Source organism: Ovis aries, chromosome 12 (assembly GCF_016772045.2).
Source record: "Ovis aries strain OAR_USU_Benz2616 breed Rambouillet chromosome 12, ARS-UI_Ramb_v3.0, whole genome shotgun sequence".
Classification (NCBI taxonomy): Eukaryota; Metazoa; Chordata; class Mammalia; order Artiodactyla; family Bovidae; genus Ovis; species Ovis aries.
Window position 1 is genome coordinate 11,995,564 of NC_056065.1, and position 19,625 is coordinate 12,015,188.

The window sequence follows — 19,625 nt, forward strand, 5'->3', positions numbered from 1 at the left end:
CAGGAACAGGGTGTCTTGCTCCCAGCCTGGTTTCTGCCTCTGGTGGAAAGAAGAGGACTCATGCCAGAGCCCTAGGTGCCAGGGGAGCGGTTGGGGGAGAGGGGAGGTCAGCTTCCTGGCCTCAGTGGACCAGCAAGGAGAGAGGGAATAGGTAGGGTGGATGCAGGGAACAGACCACATCACCCACAGTATCCTGTATGTCCAGGCCCCGCAGAGCTCTGTTGTTTGTGCTTCTGTATTTTGTAGATGAAGGGGAGAGGCCCCGCAGCTGAAATGATAGCCTGGAGGGTCGGGAGAGTAAACGGTCCCTCCTTTCTTCTGGAGAAGGCAATGGCACTCCACTCCAGTACTCTTGCCTGGAAAATCTACGGACGGAGTCTGGTGGGCTGCAGTCCATGGGGTCGCTAAGAGTCAAACACGACTGAGCAACTTCACTTTCACTTTTCGCTTTTCGCTTTCATGCATTGGACAAGGAAATGGCAACCCACTCCAGTGTTCCTGCCTGGAGAATCCCAGGGACAGCGGAGCCTGGTGGGCTGCTGTCTATGGGGTCGCACAGAGTCGGACACGACTGAAGCGACTTAGCAGCAGCAGCAGCAGCAGCAGCAGCCTTTCTTCCAAAGCATGGGCCTGTCCCACGCTTCCTGATGTGACCGCGTGAGTCAGCGTGCTTCTAGGTTAGAATAATGTGGGAACGGTGCCCCCCAGTGGACACGTTTTTCTTCATCCTTTTCTCAGGAAGAAACCCACAGATTCAAAGAGAAGTGCATTGAAGACACTGCTCTCCTGTTCCCTCCTTGGGTGAGTTGGCTGCCAGGCTTGGGATAAATAGAAAAAAAAAAAAAAACAAATGCAGCTCTTCTGCTTGGGGTCTTGCAGGGAAAACAAGTATGTTCACTTGCAAGCTTGCCAGGCAGATGGAGCTTGCGGTGTTGCTGGCTCAATTGGCATTTTTGTAGGAATCAAGGGGTGCCATCCAGAGGGAATCAGAGGCGATGGGGTGGTGGTGAGGGAAGTGGCAGAGTGGCAGATACCGTTCCCCTCGGTCCAGCTGGGTTCACCTGGGCTCACCTGCACTCCATGTGCTCAGCGGATGTGGTTCTCAGCTTCACAGGGTGGTGTGCATCCACACCAAGCCAGTGTGACCTCTCACCTCTGGAATAAGGACCCTGACAGAGGACCCATGAGGACTGAAAGCAGAACTGCAGTATTTCCTGGCAACCTTTGCGACAGTCATTTCCTGACTGTGCCTTAAGAAAAGGCCCTTGACTCCTGTGGATATTCCTGGGCAGCAGGCGAGGGGTGGGGATCCTGATTCTTGTCTCTTCTGAGGCACAGTTGTTTGTGTGTGTGTGTGTGTATGTGTTTGTATATATATGTCTGTATGTGTATATATATATATGTATGTATATACACATATTTTTGCAAGGCTAGTTGAAAGCATTGGCTTTTGTCCTCATCCAAGAGTACTTTGGAAGCAATTTGGGAGCTTCTAAAAACTTCATAAGCTAATGCTACACCCGTGGTGGCTGTAATTTAATGAATCATAATAGACAGAAAGAAAAGAAAGTGAATTTGGTCAGTCGTGTCCAACTGTTTGCGACCCTATGGACTGTAGCCCACCAGGCTCCTCTGTCCACGGGGATTCTCCTGGCAAGGATACTGGAGTGGGCTCCCATTTCCTTCTCCAGGGGATCTTCCCAACCCAGAGATCAAACCCGAGTCTGCAGGCAGACTCTCTACCCTCTGAATCACCAGGGAAGCCAGAGTGGGGCTCAAAAATGCACATTTTGAAAATTCTCTGGCATAATGGTGAGCTCACCCTCACTGTGAATCATTAGCCTAAAATGGTAGTACTGTGATATCTTCACAAGGAACTGAAGTCAGGCTCGGAGCTGTAATGACAATTTAAATAAGATTAAGTCACGAGTTAGTGAAGTCAGTTTCCTGAATTAGAAATAGCTCATTTGGATTTTGGACCTGGAGATTTAAAAGTGTCAGAATCAAGAATGTAATATTTGTAGGGAAATTATTTCTTGCCTTTGATAGATACCTGCCATTTTTTAAAAGGGCATGCCCATTAAAGAGCTAAAGTGCCCTCCAGTGGCTAAACTCTAAATTACATTTTAGTGAAAAGATTTATGTGAGAAGGGTGAGTAGAGGGGAAAGAATTCTTTGGAGTCCAGAGTTTTTATTTCATAATATTAGAAGCTGTGATTTGAAAATGAGATGGGGATGCCATGAGATGCATCTTATATCTGAAATTTCCTGCCAAAATTGGTGTTGAATTATTTTCACTCTCAAACTTCAGGTACATTAGCGGTGTGTCTCACCTCTGGAGGACCATGTTTCACTTATTGTAATCTGGGCTGGCCTCCCGAGACTCACTTCCCACTGAAAGGCACCAGGATTATATCTTCTGAGTTGACACAGAAGAACAGTCGCATATTTTTGGAAGTCTTTATTTGTTGATCATGAGGATCCTGCATTAAGTTAGCCAACAAATACTAATCCAGGAGCTCTTTTGTGCCAGTTCTGCTCTGGGCCTTGGGATTCCAGTGGTCCACTAGACAGAAGAGCCTCTGTCCTCAGGGATGTGTGTGAGGTGTGTGTGGAGAGAAGACCAACAAGACCCAAGTCACACCCCGCCCAGCTCACCATCACCCCTCGATAGTAAACGCCATCCATGCAGACCATCTGATGTGCTTTGAGGGGCATGAATGTGGGGGTGCTTTAGGATCTGATGGACTGGCTGGGAGCAGGATCATCAGGGAGAGGCTGAAGTGCCGTTGGAGAGTGCCAGGGGCCAGCGTGAGGAATTCCGCCCATGGCAAAGGTCATGAGGAAGGAGGCTTGGCATATACAAAGGCGTGATCAAGCCTCAGGAAACCCCCTGTTCCCGAGCATCTAACCCCAAAACCAGAGTCTGTTTTATGCTCTCACCTACACCTCTGACTTTACGGGGGGCTCTCCCCCATAACCGTTTCTCTCGGAGAAGGAGTAAATGTGCAGCTCCAAGGCAATAAAAATTCTTGGGCGTGACAAGAGTGTTTCAGCTTACGGACTCCTCTGAAGGTTATCTAGCCCACTTGTATAGGTTTGTCCGGCCACATGTGATTGCTTACAGCCTCCCAACCTGAGAGGCACGAGATGTTTTAGACTTACTAAAGGCAAATTCTTTTGGGGAGTTAGAAATTATTAGTGTAGTTGGTTAGGAATTATATTGGTGAAGGGTTTCTTCATTTGTTGTGTCAATAATTGCTGCTAATTCCCTGCTCTGGGTGGGACAAGGATGTCTCAGGTCAAACCTCTCTGTTGACAGACTAGCTTGTGTGACAGGATTATCCTTACTGCTGCCACTAGGCACATGATTGTTTACTACCCCTTAACCATAAACAGCACAGAGAGTTTTGGAGTATTTTGAGAGTCTTAATTAGCATAGGGCTTTTTCTTCTTGTTGAGTCAATGATCGCCGCCAGGCCTCTATATCCTTAGGTACCTGGGAGTATATTAATCAATGTATTTGGAATATAGCAAAGGAAATATGGTAGTTTTTGATGTTAGCAATACTAGACTTTTTGAGTTAATGGATTTTCTCTTTTGTAATAGATCACTGTACTTTGTTATAAATCACTGTGTCCTTGCTATGTAAGAATGTAACTTTATCATATCTTAAGACTAAATAGATCTTAAGGGGAGCATTGGTGAAAGGATTTTCATTTGTTGGGCTGATGTTTGCTGCTAAATCTCCATGTTCCCTACCCTTATAATGCATATAACTAACATATAGGAGAAATAAGTGTTAACCTTTAAACATATAGGAGAAATAAGTATTAACCTTTAAGACTAATCATGTTAACCTTGGGTTAAATAAATTCCTTTCTTGATTGTAACTCACTACACCCTCACCCTATAGGAATGTAACTTTATTTGGAGGGTGGTGCCTGGTTTAAGAAAAAACACTCTTGGAAGAAATAAGTTTTTTTGGTTATCAGAAAGAAAGGATCATAAAATGTCAGCAGGTCTCACTCATGGCCAGAAGATGATGTACCTTTTTTATATACATTTATGTGAAGCACCTGATTTTGATAAAGGTCAGGACTGCTGACCCCCACGTGACTCTGTATTCATCCCTATGTGTAACAAAAGGTGTATAAGCAAACCCAAAAATAAAGAAATCGGATCAGTTTCCGGAAAGACTGATTCCCCCATGTTGCTTCTCTCTTGCTCCCGGTTTTTCTGGCTGAATTCCCATCTGGAGCATGGATGCTATTCCACGTAATCCAAGTTATTCAGCCTCTTTTTCCCCACTGATCTTCCTACTACACTATCCATTTCTAATCTCTCTATATCTGTGATTAAATATGTATTTTTCCAAAGACGCCGACTCCGTCCCCACCTTCGAATCACCCTGGATCCACCGGGGCTGGACCCCGGCAGGAGAGGAGCTATGAAGGAAGTCAGCCGAGTGGAAAACAGGGAAAGAACAACCCATAGGGAAAGAGCAGAAGGGGAAGCGTTGAGTGTGTTTCTGGGGAGAGGACAGAAAGCAGAAAAGCCTACGCACAGTGAGGAACGGGGCGAATGGAGCAAGAGGAGGCTGCTGCCAGCCGGCCTTGTCAGCAGTGCTTGTTCCAAGCTAATGAGCCGACCATTGAAGGTTTTAATGGGCGAGATGCGGCGTGAGTCAGCCGGGTTTGCATATGTCTGTCCTGTGCTGTGGGGAGTGTTGATTGAATGAGGCAAGAGGAGAAACCGATCAGCTAGGAAGCAATAGCAACAGCCCGGGCAAGAGACTGAGCTCAGGTGGTAGACTTGCAGATGCAGAAAACTGGACAGGTTAAATGCACAGGTGTTTAGGAGGCAGAAATGGGCAGGTCTTGTTAATGACTTAGATGTGAGGGCTGAGGGAAGGAGGACAGAGGATGACTCTGCAGTATTTGTCTAGAGTCACTGGGTGGAAGGAAGCAGTGTTTATTGCAATACCTAGCCCAGAAGCATTGGAGAAGGAAATGGCAACCCACTCCAGTATTCTTGCCTGGAGAACCCCAGGGACGGGGGAGCCTGGTGGGCTGCCGTCTCTGGGGTCGCACAGAGTCAGACACGACTGAAACAACTTAGGAGCAGCAGCAGCAACCCAGAAGCAGAAGTTGGGATGAAGTGGGAAAGCTCCTTCTAGGCTTGTGACCTTAGAGATGCATGTGGCATGTTTGCTAGCATGTCAAGAAGCAGCTGGCTCTAAGAATTCAGAGCTCTGGACAGAATTAGGAACGAGGGCTATACATCTGGCACTCATAATGTAGTCATTCAGTTCAGTTCAGTTCAGTCACTCAGTTGTATCCAAGTCTTTGTGACCCCATGGACTGCAGCACACCAGGCCTCCCTGTCCATCACCAACTCCCAGAATCCACCCAAACTCATGGCCATTGAGTCAGTGATGCCATCCAACCATCTCATCCTCTGTCGTCCCCTTCTCTTTCTACCCTCAATCTTTCCCAGCATCAGCATGTTTTGTTTTGTTTTGTTTTGTTTTTCCACGTGAGTCAGTTCACATCAGGTGGCCAAATTATTGAAGTTTCAGCTTCAACATCAGTCCTTCCAATGAACACCCAGGACTGATCTCCTTTAGGATGGACTGGTTGGATCTCCTTGCAATCCAAGGGACTCTCAAGAGTCTTCTCCAACACCACAGTTCAAAAACATCAATTGTTCAGCACTCAGCTCTCTTTATAGTCCAACTCTCACATCCATATGTGACTACTGGAAAAACCATAGCCTTGGCTAGACGGACCTATGTTGGCAAAGTAATGTCTCTGCTTTTTAATATTCTGTCTAGGTTGGCCACAACTTTCCTTCCAAGGAGTAGGAGTAAGCGTCTTTTAATTTCATGGCTGCAATCACCATCTGCAATGATTTTGGAGCCCCCCAAATAGCCCAAATCTAGTCATACGCATTATTTAAAGCCATGGAAATGAATGAAATTATCAAGTAAGCGGTTAGAAAAACTGAGGATGAATGGCAAGTGGGGAAGTCTAAGCATTCTAAGGTCAGGTGGCTGCAGTGAAGTCATTAGAGCCGGCAGGGAAGAACAAGGAATAAAGGGGAGTGTTTCAAGGCGTGAGTGGCAAAGTAGGTGAAATACTGTCGAGTGTAAAGTAAGAAAAGAACTTTAAAAACGTCTACAGAATTTTGCAACATGGAATTTTTTGAGAGCTTGACAACAACAATTCAGCAAGGACAATGTGAGAAGAAGCCAGATTTAAACAGGTTGAAAAATGATTATGCAACATCATCAAGAAGAGATGTCAAATAGAAACTTCCAAGAATTGTGCTGTAACAGGGGAGCAAAGAAATGGGTGGCAACTCAACATTCTTCAACTAATTTCTTTCCCCAAATGGGATTACAAAAGGATGTTTTCATAATGGATCAATTCATAAAGACAGCAATAGAAAATTGATGACGTAGTAATGAAGTCTTTGAGAAAATAGCACAGGATGGCAACTAGGTGTGTATGGATGGGCCAGTCCTTAAATAGGAAGGGGGCACCTTTGCATGGGCAGCAGAGACAGAGCCCATGGGGGCAGGCACAGACTGTGTTCATCTTGAGCTAAGGCCACTTGACCATCTTAAGATCTTGTGCTTTTGAGCTATAAGATCACATTTTTGGCCAAAATTTACAAGTGTGCATAACATAGGGCTAAAGAAAGCTTTCTTTACTCTGTGACTTTTCAGATTCTTTGATTTGCTCATTTGTATTGTAAATTTCTTAGAAGAGAATTTATAGAATGCAACATTCTCTAAACCCATTTAACCACATAAATATTTTCTCCTGAACTATCCTTTGTATCTTGGAAGAAGGTTTTCAAGGAACATACCTTGGGAGATTCTGAATAATCGAAAGAACTAGAGTTTCTTTATTAAAATTGATTTTTAAAAGGCATTTTTCTTTATTTTGCTTCTCATAAACCCCATTTTTCTAACAGTCACATAAAATGAAGAAAAATTATCCACTAATTTACTTCCTTTTTTGGTTTTAATTGAGCATTCTATGAGATCCCATTTTTCTCTCCTTTCTTAGCATATCAGTTATACTTCTTTTTGAACTTTTTTAGTGGTTGCCCTAGAATTCTCAGTATACATTTATAATTCATCCAAGCCCACGTTGGAAAAGCACCACACCACTTCATAGACGGTGTGAGTGCCTTATAGTAACAAAATAACCCTATTTCCTCCCTTCAGTCCTTTGTAGCATTCCTTACTTTCATTTCATTTGTATATAAGCACCCATAAGCACACATGTATATAAAATATATACATCAGCCTATGTAATCAAATACATTGTTGTCATTATTTTTAACATGCCAATAGCTGTTAGATCAATTAAGAATATGAGGAATAAAAATTTTTATCTTCACTGATTCTTCACTAATATTCTTCCTTTCTTTTGTTGGTCCCAGTTTCTGACCTATATTATTTTCTTGCCCTCTAAAGACTTTTTTTTTTTTTTTTTTTGACATTTCTTGTAAGACGGGTCTACTTGGCAATAGATTCCTTCAATTTTGGTTTGTCTGTGAAAGTTTTTCTTTCTCTTGCCCTTTTGAAGGATAATTTCAAAGGGTACAGAAATCTCAGCTGGAGGTTTTTTTGTTTTGTTTTGTTTTCCTCTAAGAACTCTGAATATTTCACTCCACTTTCTTGTTTGCAAAGTTTCTGAGATGTTGGATGTAATCCTTATCTTTGTTCCTCTGTAGGGAAAGTGTTATTTTTCTCTGGCTTCTTTCAAGATTTCTTCTTTATCTTTGATTTTCTGATAGTTTGAAGATGATATGCCCACATGTAGATTGTGTTGGCATTTACCCTGATGTTTTCTGAGCTTCCTGGATCTGTGTTTTGGTGTCTGATTTTAATTTGGGGACATTCTCAGTCACTATTTTTTTTCCATTATTTTTCTGTTCCTTTCTCTCTTCCATCTCCTTCTGGTATTCCCGTTACACGTATGTTATGTATTTTGGGATTGTCTTACAGTCCTTGGATATTATGTTCTGTGTTCTTCAGTCTTTCTTCTCTTTTCCCTTTTGGAGGTTTCTGGTGACATGTCCTCAAGCTCACAGAGTCTTTCCTCATCTGTATATAGTCTACTAACAAGTCTATCTAAGGCATTCTTTATTTCCGTTCCAGTGTCTGTTTATCTCTAGCATTTCTTTTCAGTTCTTTCTTAAAGTTTCCACCTCTCTGCTGACATTGCCTATCTGTTCTTGCCTGCTGTCTACTTTGTCCATTTAGAGCCCTTAGCATATTAGTCACAGTTGCTTTCAGTTCCCAGTCTCATAATTCCAACATCCTTGCCGTGTCTGGTTCTGATGTTTTCTCCTTCTCTTCAGATTGTAGGTCTGTTTGTTTGTTTGCCTTTTGGTATGCATTGTTTTTATTTTGATGGTGAGACATAACGTACTAGGTAAAAAGACCTGCAATAAATCAGCCTTAGTAACATGGTGGTGGGGTGGGAGGGCAAGTGTCCTATAGCCCTGTGATTAGGTCTCAGAATTCAATGAGCTAATGCTGCTGGGCTGTGTGTGAGCCTCACAAGTGATCCTGAGTTTTCTCTCCCCTCTTAGGTGGGACAGGATGGTTAGAGTGGCCTGGAGTTGGGTATTTCTCTTCCCAGCTCAGTTTCGCTCTGATGGTCCCCCAGCAGGACAGCCTCAGGTTAACTAGTTTCCCCTGAGGGCAGCCCTGTTAAGAACAGAGTGCTCTGGTGTACTCCAGATGGTTACCTTTCCCCTCTCACTGCTGGAGCCCGAGGAGATTTTTCTCTGATATTTACTATGGAAGCCTTGTCGAGGTCCTGGAGGTAATGTCACGAAACCATGGGAAATGCCTGTGACTCTGTTTACCTGGAATGTTTAACTTCCAGCATTGTCCCCACAGTGTCCATCAATTCATTGGTGACACTGTGGAGTCCCCACCCCAGCATGGGCCCCATGGCTGATCTGCTCATGCTTTCTGCTTTGGTAAGCCATGTCTCCCTGTATGTGACTGACTGTCCTTCTGGTCTTGGGGCAGCATTTTCCCTGTGTCTTCATCTCTCTCATAGTTCCAAGAAGAGCTGTGGGTTTTTTAGTCTATTGACTTTTCACTTGTTCTTAGGACGGAGTGGCAACTTCCAAACTCCTTACATGTGGAACCAAAAACCAGAAATCTCCCCTTTCCTCTAATATTAAACTGTGAAAAAAGCTGCATTCATTTAGAAAGAGAATTTAAAATATAGCACAATCAAATATAACCTATACTTTGAATGCCATATTTAGGATCTTCCAAACTGCCTAATATAATATAGAATCTTCCAAATAGAAGGCATTTTACAAGTACTTATTGAATGCAGAGATAAATGAATGAACTTCCATTTACCATGACCATTTATTATTTATCCTGAAATGAGGAATTTAGTGTCTGTTAAAAGCTGTTTTAATTGAAATGCGGTTGACACACAATATCACATTAATTTTTGGTGTACTGCATAGTGATTTGATATTTGCATATATGATGAAATTGTCACCACAGTAAGCCTAGTAACCATCTGTCTCCATGCAAACTCATTACAGCGTTCATTTATTATTCAATTTAAAAGAAATTTGGCTCACTTGTACCATTTAAAAGAGTTTGAATTATCTACTGGTTCTGTCTACTATTATATTTGGGGTGGTAGAAATAGTTTTACTGTTAGAATAGATTCTGAAATGCAGTGGTGAGTAGCACTTGCCCTTCCCTAGATCAATGAAGAAACTATTTAAAATTAAGAATTTAATTGAGTGAATATTCAACTACATGAGGTCTCGTTTATATATATTGAAATGTGGTTGATTTACAATGTTGCATTTAGTTTCTGTGCAAGCAAAGCGATTCATTCATACATCTCCATCTGTATTCTTTTTCGTAGTATTTTCTATTATGGTTTCTTGCAGGGACTGGATATAGTTCCCTGTGCTATCTAGTAGGACCTAGTTGTTTGTATCTGCTAAAACTCCTAGTTTATCCCTCCCCCAGTCGCTTTACCCTTTGATAACCATAAGTTTGTCTTCTTTAACAGCGCGTGTGTTTCTCTTTCATAAGTTCATCTGTGTCGTATTTTAGATTCCACATATAAGTGATATTATATGGTATTTGTCTCTCTTTCTGACTTACTTCATTTAATAGGAAAATCTCTAAGTCCGTCCATGTTGCTGCAAATGACGTTATTTCATTCTTTTTATAGCTGAGTAATATTCCATTATATGTGTGTACCACATTTTCTTTATCCATTTATTCTTCTGTTGATGGACGTTTAGGTTGCTTTCCTGCCTTGCCTGTTGTGAATACTGCTGCTATGAATGTTGAGGGGGGTGTATCTTTCAAATAAAATGAGATCTTTTTTTTTTCAGCTTTATTTATTTTTTTACTTTACAATATTGTATTGGTTTTGCCATACATTGACATGAGATCTTATTTTTGCATCCATGATAGACCCAGCAGAGTAATCTGCACACAGTAAGAACTCAACAAATATTTGTTTACTTTTTTTTAATAGCATCTCTTTGTCTTATTTATTTATTTTGGCTGAGCTGTGTGGCATGCAGGATCTTGTTTCCAATCAAGGACTGAGCTGGTGCCACTGCATTGGGACCATGGAGTCTTAACCTGTGATCCACCAGATAAGTCCCATATTTAATTAGACTTTCGAAAAGACCTTTCTTAATTAAATTTAGCACAGAAAACCTCATGTTTGCTTCACGTCAGGAAATCCAAGAAGGCCCAATAAATCATTTTCGCAAAGAGACCAATAGTATGCGAAATGCCACTTTAGAAAATCCAAAGTTTTGTCTTTCTCTTTCTGACTTACTTCATTTAATATGAAAATCTCTAGGTCCATCCATGTTGCTGCAAGTGGCATTATTTCGTTCTTTTTATAGCTGAGTAATATTCCATTATATATATGTACCACATCTTCTTTATCCATTCATTCTTTAGAAACACAAAGAACTTCTTTACTCTCCAGGTCTGGATGAGACACCTAGTAGGCTCCAGCCATGCTACCGGGCGCTGGGAGCTCCAGTTCAGTCTTGTGCAGAGTCAGGCCTGCAGGCAGCATCACCTGTTTTATTTTTACTTTTTGATGAATGACCTTCATCTGCCTTCTGTGAGGTGTATTCCTCTCTGCATCTGCCTCCTTTCCTCTATGTCTTTCTATTAATCTTAATATTGTTCCTCTTGGAAAGGTGAGCAGAAGAAGAGAACCGTGAATAGTTGGACCAGACATCAGAGAAAAGGGTGGGCTTGCAGGTTTTGGAGCTCAGCCATCCTTGTCCAAAGTTCCCTCTCTGCCTCCTGTGTTCTGGGGTTACAGGAGTGTCCATCAGGGCTCTGTGAAGTCTGGAACATTTCTGATGTGGTGGGGGTGGTGGGTGTGCATACTTATGGGTGTATGTGCACAAGCTTGTAGGCGGGTGTGCATACATATGTGTTCACGTGCATGAGCCTGTATTTGTCCACACATGCACACACAGGCCTGTCCACACGTGCACACACAGGCCTGTCCACACGTACACACGTAGGCGCACTGAGATCTTTTTTCCTTCTCCAGTGGGACTGGTCAGCAGTTGCAGGCTACCCGCTCCCGTATTTTATTCTCTGTTCTGTGACTCCCAAGGCAGACAGCTTTTAAATATATTTCCTCTTTCAGTTCCACTTTCCTAGCCACTTCTTAGCAACACAGAGGCCTCTCAGAGGCTGCCTCTGCCACACCATGTTGACACCTTGCTGTTCTAACTGGGACCACTGTTTACCTCTTAACTTGGGATGCGGCTCAGCATACTCAGTGCGCTGTACACACTGCCTGGGGTCTGCTGAGACCTTGTGTGAACTTCCGATGCCCTTGTATGATTATTATTATATGAGGAATAAGAGAAATTATATATAAGAGAAATTATAAGAGAAACTCTTCTCTATGTGTGTGTTTTCATCCACAGTTATGTACTTACAAGAGTTTTTATTGAAGAGGAGGTGGTCTTTTCTGTTTTTCTCCTAACTATGTTTTGGTTTGTTTTTAAGGAAGAGAGGAACAGAAGATCTTTCGCTCTGCCCTCTTTTCCTAGAATTCTCTCAAAAGGTAGTTGTACTGGGAGTGAAGAAGATAAAGATGTAAGGCTAAAAGCTGCTGGTGATAGAAAATCAGAGTTTAAGACTTAAGAGGTGAAGTGTTTGATAATGATGTGTTCAAATATGCTCCAAGTATCCATGGTTGAATGGAGATGAAAAATAATGAAGATGAAGTAAGAAGCTGTCAGGCTGGGCTCCCATTTCCATCATCCATGTGAAAACTGATGGATAATTGCAGTAATTGAGGTTAAAGAGGAGGCTGTGGATACCATAGCAAAGTTCTCAGAGAATATGCATCAATTGAAAGCTATGGGTGAGACAGTAAAAATGCAGATTTTTTTGTTGCTTCTTAAATGAAAGAAGCTTCACCCCATGACAGTTTAATAAGAGAAAAATAGAAAAGCACAGGAAGCAAGGGCATGCCTGGAGGGAAGTGTCTGTGGGCATCGGCCAGAGCGAGAAGTGCAGGATTGGGAGTGTTGGCTTGCTGGAGGTAGAGCTCTATGTTAGGAGAGATGGCTTCTGGACCTTCGCCAGTGTTGGGGCTCATCCCTTTCTGGGCATTTTTCATGACACACAGAAACTCTGCTAAAATCTGCAGGATTTTCTGATTTCATTAAATTTTCACAGTTGCATTTTCCCTCCTTCTTGATTAATACAGCGCAGAAAGAGAAATACTGTTAGCAGTGTATGGTAGCTGCTGACTCTTTCTAATGGAATTGCTTAAATTACCTCTGCGGTAATTTCACTGATGAAAGTACTAAAATGGACCCTCATGGCATTTTTGCTTGAGAATTGGGATGTTGTGGGTCTGAGTGAATGGGAGGAAGACCGGTGTGAACTGTTGGACAAGATAGAAGTGAAAAGAATTTTGAGTCACATGGAGTCAGCCAGAGGAGATCATCTAAGTGAAGAGCCAGATGAGGAGGAAAGAGAGCCTTAGAGACGTGGTGGAAGGCAGGGAACTTGCGGGTGAATATGGACGGTGTAGAATATTTCTGCAGCTGAGGAGTGACTGCATATCTAGAAACAGGGATGTCTCCCCTGAATATGCAGCAATTCCTTTCCATTTTTACTTTTATACGGTTACCATCAAGTTTCCATTCCAAGTTTTGTGGCTCAAAATAGCCTTGTGTTATTATCTTTTTGGGGGAAAAAGTGTTTCTGTTAGGACTGGGCATGGTTCTGTGTGGCAGAAAATCTAAATATAGTGAAAAGTTTGTTTATTTCTCATGTAAAGAATTGTAGGAGTGGGCCTTCCAAGGCAGGAGTTCTGGCCCCACGGTCATCAGAACCACGGCCTTTCCTGTGCACTGTTCAGCTGCCCCAAGGGCGTGTCTCTCAACCAGCAGTTCCCTGTGGTCACTGCAGCAGGTCTCAGACCTGTGCCCGAGGGGGCAGAACAGGGAAAGGGGGGGAGAAGGGCATGTTTCCTCTTCTCTGATGAAGCTTCCTGGAAAGTCCCCAGAACCCCTCCATCCTGCACGTCAACAGACCTTGGTATGTATGCATCTCACTCACCAGTACTTAGAGACAAGGGAGGCAGTGAGACCAAGACTTCTGGTTGCCTGCAAGCCGTCTAGCTGAAAAGCAGGACTCCTTATTTTGAGAGACAAGGTGAGAGTGTGTTCTCGCAAGGAGACCAGTACCGGTGTTTCTGCTGAGGAAACATGAAATCCTGCAGGAAGGGCAGGCAGACCTGCTGGGGACCGCAGCTGGGTGAGTCCAGCTGCAGGAAATATTGTTATGTTGAGCTTCCAAATACTTATGAACTTTATTATACAAGACATTTCATTCATATTGCTACCAAATTTACCAGAAAAGTGTGGAAGTATCGGAAAGTTGTCGAGCTAGTGGAAGCTTTTACTTTAAGCTTAAATTGTGTTATTGGCTATAAATATTGTCAGTCGTTAGCCTTAAGTGACAGGCTCACTTTGTTCATTTTTGAGAAAATGTCTGACAGATATTCTTGTCTGAATAATATTTGTCTGCCAGTTGTTCTTTGCACTAAACGTGCTGTTTCATGAAAAGAGTGGAAGGTTCAGCTCACAATTGCACAAATGTTTTTCCTCATGACAATGATCATACTTTTACATACAGCAGAAGTGCCTTGTGTGTGCTTCCCAACTTGCCACACAGAATGTTAAAAAGGGTCCAGGTTTAGTCATGTTTCTGCTTCATCAGGGACATCCTTAAGTAGAAGTGGATGTGTTGGCATGAAGACAATAACCACTATCCAGTTTGGTGCCACCACATCCATTCATTCTAAAGTGACAGCTGTTTAGCCCATCTCTGTTCTGCACATTCAGTGCAAAGGTCAACACAGTGAAAATGATAGTTCTAGTCTTTTATTAAGATGCCTCTGACCTTGCTCACCACTAGAGGGTTTGGGTGGCCCTCTGCTGACCACATTTTGAGGACTGCTAAATTATTCAGTGATATATTTCAATATAACTCAGCATAAATCCACTAGATTTTAGTGTTCAGTGTTATTTTTGAACACCACAAAGATTAATAATTTTTGCATTCTTAATTTCAATTAAATTAGTTTATTGGACAAAATTATATTTGATAATTAAAAAATGTCCAATAGTGATTAAAATGATTGAATACTTTTCCCTTCCCTGCTAATCCCTTTCCTTAGAGAATATAATTGGCAAAGCAGCAGACAGAAGGTGACATCTTAGTGAAGGTTGATGGAATCAAAAAAGCCTGTTAATTTAGCATGCTGTTTTAAATTATGGCTTCATATTTATCACATTTTCTTCAATGACTACTGACCTCTTTATTCTTTTTAAAAACACCTTTCAATCATTCATTGAAATTGTTAACCTCATTATCTAGTGAGATGTATTGTTTCCATACAATGAGTGTATCTTACAGATGGTAGGGATTTTATTTTTGTCTCCAGAGTCACCTGTGTTTCTCTGGCACTAGCTACAAGGCACGATTTTACTGGGGAGCCCACGGGGATCTCTTTCACCTTCTCTCCTGGAAACTCCACGCGCCATTCATTCTCCTTCAAAGTTGCCAGCTTCTTTCTGACTGTGAGTTTTCTCTTCCCTCAAGTATGTTTGCAGAGCACACTCCAAATATTTGTGTGTGTGTGTTTTTTTTAACCAATAGAAAATATGCATGCAGACCCTTATTTGTTTTTAGAGATTGACTAACAATCAGTATGGGAGATATTAAAAATTAAGAAGTCAATTCAATCATCCAGTCTTTCATCTGTTTTATTTAAGCTGAGTGGCTCCTGTTGTAATATGCTGTCCACTCCATCAGGCCTCCGTGTTCTTCTTTACAATAAGCCCTCTGGCCTTCACTTCATTTCCCATTCATTGTAAGAATTCATGGTCCAGCTTTTGAATATTTTTAAAATCATGTGTTTAATTATATTTCTTCTTTATCTGCTGTGTACTGAATTGTGTCACCTCCGAATGCCTGTGTTGGCACCGTAACACCCAGTGTGGTGGTATTTGGAGACGGGGCATTTGGGAGATAATGAGGCTCAGACGAGGTCGCTATGTAAGGCCACATGAAGGTTTAGTGTCCTTGCTGGATGAGGAAGAGTGACCCAATGGTCTCTCTCTTTCTGCCCTGTGAGGATGCGGTGAGAAGGTGGCTATCTGTAGTCCAAAAAGAGAGCCTTCACTGAGGAGTTGAACTGGCTAGTCCCCTGGATCTTGGATTTCCCAGCCTCCCAGAACTCGGAGAAATGTTTGTTCTTGTGGTGGTTCAGTTGCTCAGTCATGTCCAACTCTTTGCAGCACCATGAACTGCAGCATGCCAGGATTCCCTGTCCTTCACCATCTCCTGGAACATGTTCAAACCCATGTCCGTTGAGTCAGTGATGCCATCTAACCATTTCATCCTCTGTTGTCCCCTTCTCCTCTTGCCTTCAATCTTTCCCAGCATCAGTCATTTCCAGTGAGTCAGCTCTTTGCATCAGGTGGCCAAAAGTATTGGAGTTTCTGCTTCAGCATGAGTCCTTCCAGTGAATATTCAGGGTTGATTCCCTTTAGGATTAACTTGTTTGATCCTCTTGCAGTCCAAGGGACTCTCAAGAGTCTTCTCCAACACCACAGTACAAAAGCATCAATTCTTCGGTGCTCAGCTTTCTTCACAGTCCAACTCTCACATCCATACATGACTGCTGGAAAAACCATAACTTTGACTAGATGGACCTTTGTCAGCAAAGTAATATCTCTGCTTTTTAATAAGTTGTCTAGGTTTTTCATAGCTTTTCTTCCAAGGAGCAATCATCTTTTAATTTCATAGCTGCAGTCACCATCTACAGTGATTTTGAAGCCCAAGAAAGTAAAGTCTGTCACTGTTTCCCCATCTATTTGCCATGAAGTGATGGGACTGGATGCCATGATCTTTGTTTTTGAATGTTGACTTTTAAGCCAGCTTTTTCATTCTGTTATTCAAACCACTTGGCCTACAAAATTTTATTATGGCAGCCTGAGCTAAGAAATCATCTCTCTGGAAGAATTTCTATCCCAGATCAATTCAACTGCCTACTTTTTTCGTATGCACACTTGACTGAGCTATTGAGCAGATCTTGAGATTTCCAAATGATTGGTGACACAGTCTGTTTCTATTTGCTGCCCTGTCTGGGAGCCCTTGCAGTTCGAATGGGACAAAATAGTGAGAATTTTGACTCTTTTCTACTCTCTTCCAAGTTCTGTCTCAATTTCCCTCTCACTCTCACAGCAGAGAATTGTGTCTTCTACTTCGTTGGAGGAAACTGAAAAGAAACATGTAGTTTAGCGAATCTGAATTCATATCTTTGACTCTGACACATTCTGATTGCGTGATCTTGGACAAACTATCTTCTCTGAGTTTTTTTTTTTTTTTTTCATCTACACACTGGTAATATATTATTGCAGGCAGGAAGCTCTGAGTATTAGATGAATTCTAATACTGTGATTGAGATATAAAATACAATCAATAAATTGATTATAATGTTTGTTCACATAGAGATTGAAACCACTGCATGTGAACTCTTTCGACTTGTTGCCACTGCACCTTTAAATTTGTTTGTATTCTTCTTTATTCTTTCCTCATATTAAAATGTAATGATCCTTCTTCAAACCCATTCCTCAGCTGTGCTATACCTCCCTTAGACCTTCACGAGGTCCTTCTTCCATCACTTATAAACACTGTCTCCTCTAACTTCATCTTTCTCCACAGTGTATCCGTCCTAATCTTTAGACCAAGACTGGATTCTCTGATATTTTGAAGGAAAGCATTGCTTCTCTCATTATTGCCCTATCTTGCTGCTTTTTTTTTTTTTTTTTTCACACCATCACCTTCCTGCATCTGGTTAAAGACTTACCACTCAAGATCCAGCTTGGATGTCACGTCATCTATAAAACTGTTCATAATTCCTACAGTTTTGTCTAGATGCATTTTTGGTTTTGTTTTTAATTTTTTAATAAATTTTTATTTGAGTATAGTTGCTGTATAATGTTTTGTTAGTTTCTGCTGAATGGCAAAGTGACTCAGCTATATATATATATACATATATATATATGTGTATATATATATGTATATATATATACGTATTTCCCCTCTTTTATTGAATTTCCTTCTGATTTAGATCACCATGGAGCACTGAGTTTCCTGAGCTTACAGTAGGTTGTTATTAGCCATCTACTTTACACATAGTATGAATAGTGTACATATGTCAATCCCAATCTCCCAATTTCCCCCTTGCCCCTTTGGTATTAGATGCTGTTTTAAAATGTCATCCTTTAAGAAACTGCCCCTCCCTGTCAAAGCACATATCATACTGGAAATGTCCATTGCTTTCTGGTGCCTCCCTAAATATCGTGAGCTCTTTCAGGACACGAAACCTTTATTTATATTATTTACTATCATATCTTTCATACTGTGCAAAGTGCTTGGGATGTAGTAGGAATTCAATAACCATTTATTACTTTAATAAAGGGAAACAGATAAAGCTTAAGGTAGAGTAACAAGAGAAGTTGAAAATGTTAAGAGGTATTTTGAAATCGTTGTCCTGACTACTCACTGACTTATATATTCTCCTACAGCTCTGTTACAAGTTGTAAGATATATTTAAACAGTTAACACAGTAGAGGCTGGATGCTGTGGAGGCCTAATGTTAATCCTTCTGTAGAATATAATTTAAGAGTAATTAAATGGTCAGTGCACTTTTGAACTTGCTAAATTGCTTTCCCATTCTCTGTCTGCAGTCAGACTTAATTTCTCCCAGGGGCAATAATGGGGAAAGGTCAGAAATTTGTGGAAAGGCCTTCCTTTTCTCTTTTTAATTCACAAATAGTATTCTTGAACCTCCCCTTCCATACACACATACCCCAAATGAAGCAAGCCTTGCTTAAAAGGGGCCTAGGGATGTTCTGAGCATGAGACACAATATATTGAAGGTGTTATAAATTTTAGATCACTGAAGGAGGCAATAGATTCTTAGATAAGATGTCAAATTCTCTCCTTTCTTTTGTTTTATTATGAAAATGAGAAGGGCTAGCATCCCGGAGCATCCAGGGAAGAGAGTATACTATTTTGGCTCATGAGATTTTATGAAATCTGGGCTCTCTGAGTTAAATTGCATTGCCTGACTCCTAGGGCACAGAGATGCCCTATGGTCAATAAAATATTTTAACATCCTTTCAGTCATGGTCTCTGCTTCCTTTTGGAAGTTATGCCAGTCACAAAGGGCTGTGATGACTACAATAAAAAAAGCAATGGTGTTGATCAGTATATGTAGCCACAAAAAAAGAGCTCTCCTTGCTTTTATTCCTGGGACTGGACCTTAATTATGAAGACTTTTCCATCATATTAATCTTCAGCAACCTCAAGGTCAAGAAAACCCTTCTTCCCAGGAAGTAGTATTGAAGTACGCATTAGAAAAGACAGAAGTGCTACATAGCTTGATCAATACCCATAAAACGCCTTCTTACTCAAGTGAAAGAAAGAAAGTGAAGTCGCTCAGTCGTGTCCGACTCTTTGCGACCCCATGGAGCAGCCTCGCGCCCGGGACTCTGCCAGATCCGGCCTCTGAGCAGAGCTGGAGCTCTGCCGTTCTGGAGGCGCACTCAGGCCTTCCCCATCAGGGCTTGCAGACGCACGCAGCTGGGCTGCCTCGTCTTCCCCAGAGGAGGCTCGCTTCCCCGCATGCTGTGCACTCGGCTTCCAGGCGGGGGCGCCACGCGCCTCCTGGAGGTCTTGGCTCGGGGGCTGGTTCCCCTGAGCTGGGGCTGTGGGTGGGAGCCCGCCAGGCTCCTCCATCCATGGAATTCTCCAGGCAAGAGTACTGGAGTGGGGTGCCATTTCAGTGATCCACATGCCAATGTCATCCCAGCCTCCATGCCCACCACATACCCCGATAATACCAGGATCCATCGCCAGGATTACAGGCCCTCTCTCTCTCTCCTCTTGAGAATGACTGAAGGAAGAGAGAGGTGTGATCCCCTTCACTGTGCTGTGCGTGAAGGCTGCAGCG

At 42.1% G+C, this 19,625-nt stretch overlaps 1 long non-coding RNA gene across 1 annotated transcript in view; it reads left to right on the forward strand.

Annotated features, from left to right (window-relative positions):
* The first annotated feature begins 750 nt into the window (after positions 1-750).
* LOC121820761 (uncharacterized) overlaps positions 751-19,625 on the forward strand; it is a 65,835-nt gene continuing 46,960 nt past the window's right edge. Inside the window, exon 1 of the long non-coding RNA XR_006061444.2 lies at positions 751-801. This is a non-coding gene — a long non-coding RNA (uncharacterized LOC121820761). The remainder of the gene's footprint in view (positions 802-19,625) is intronic.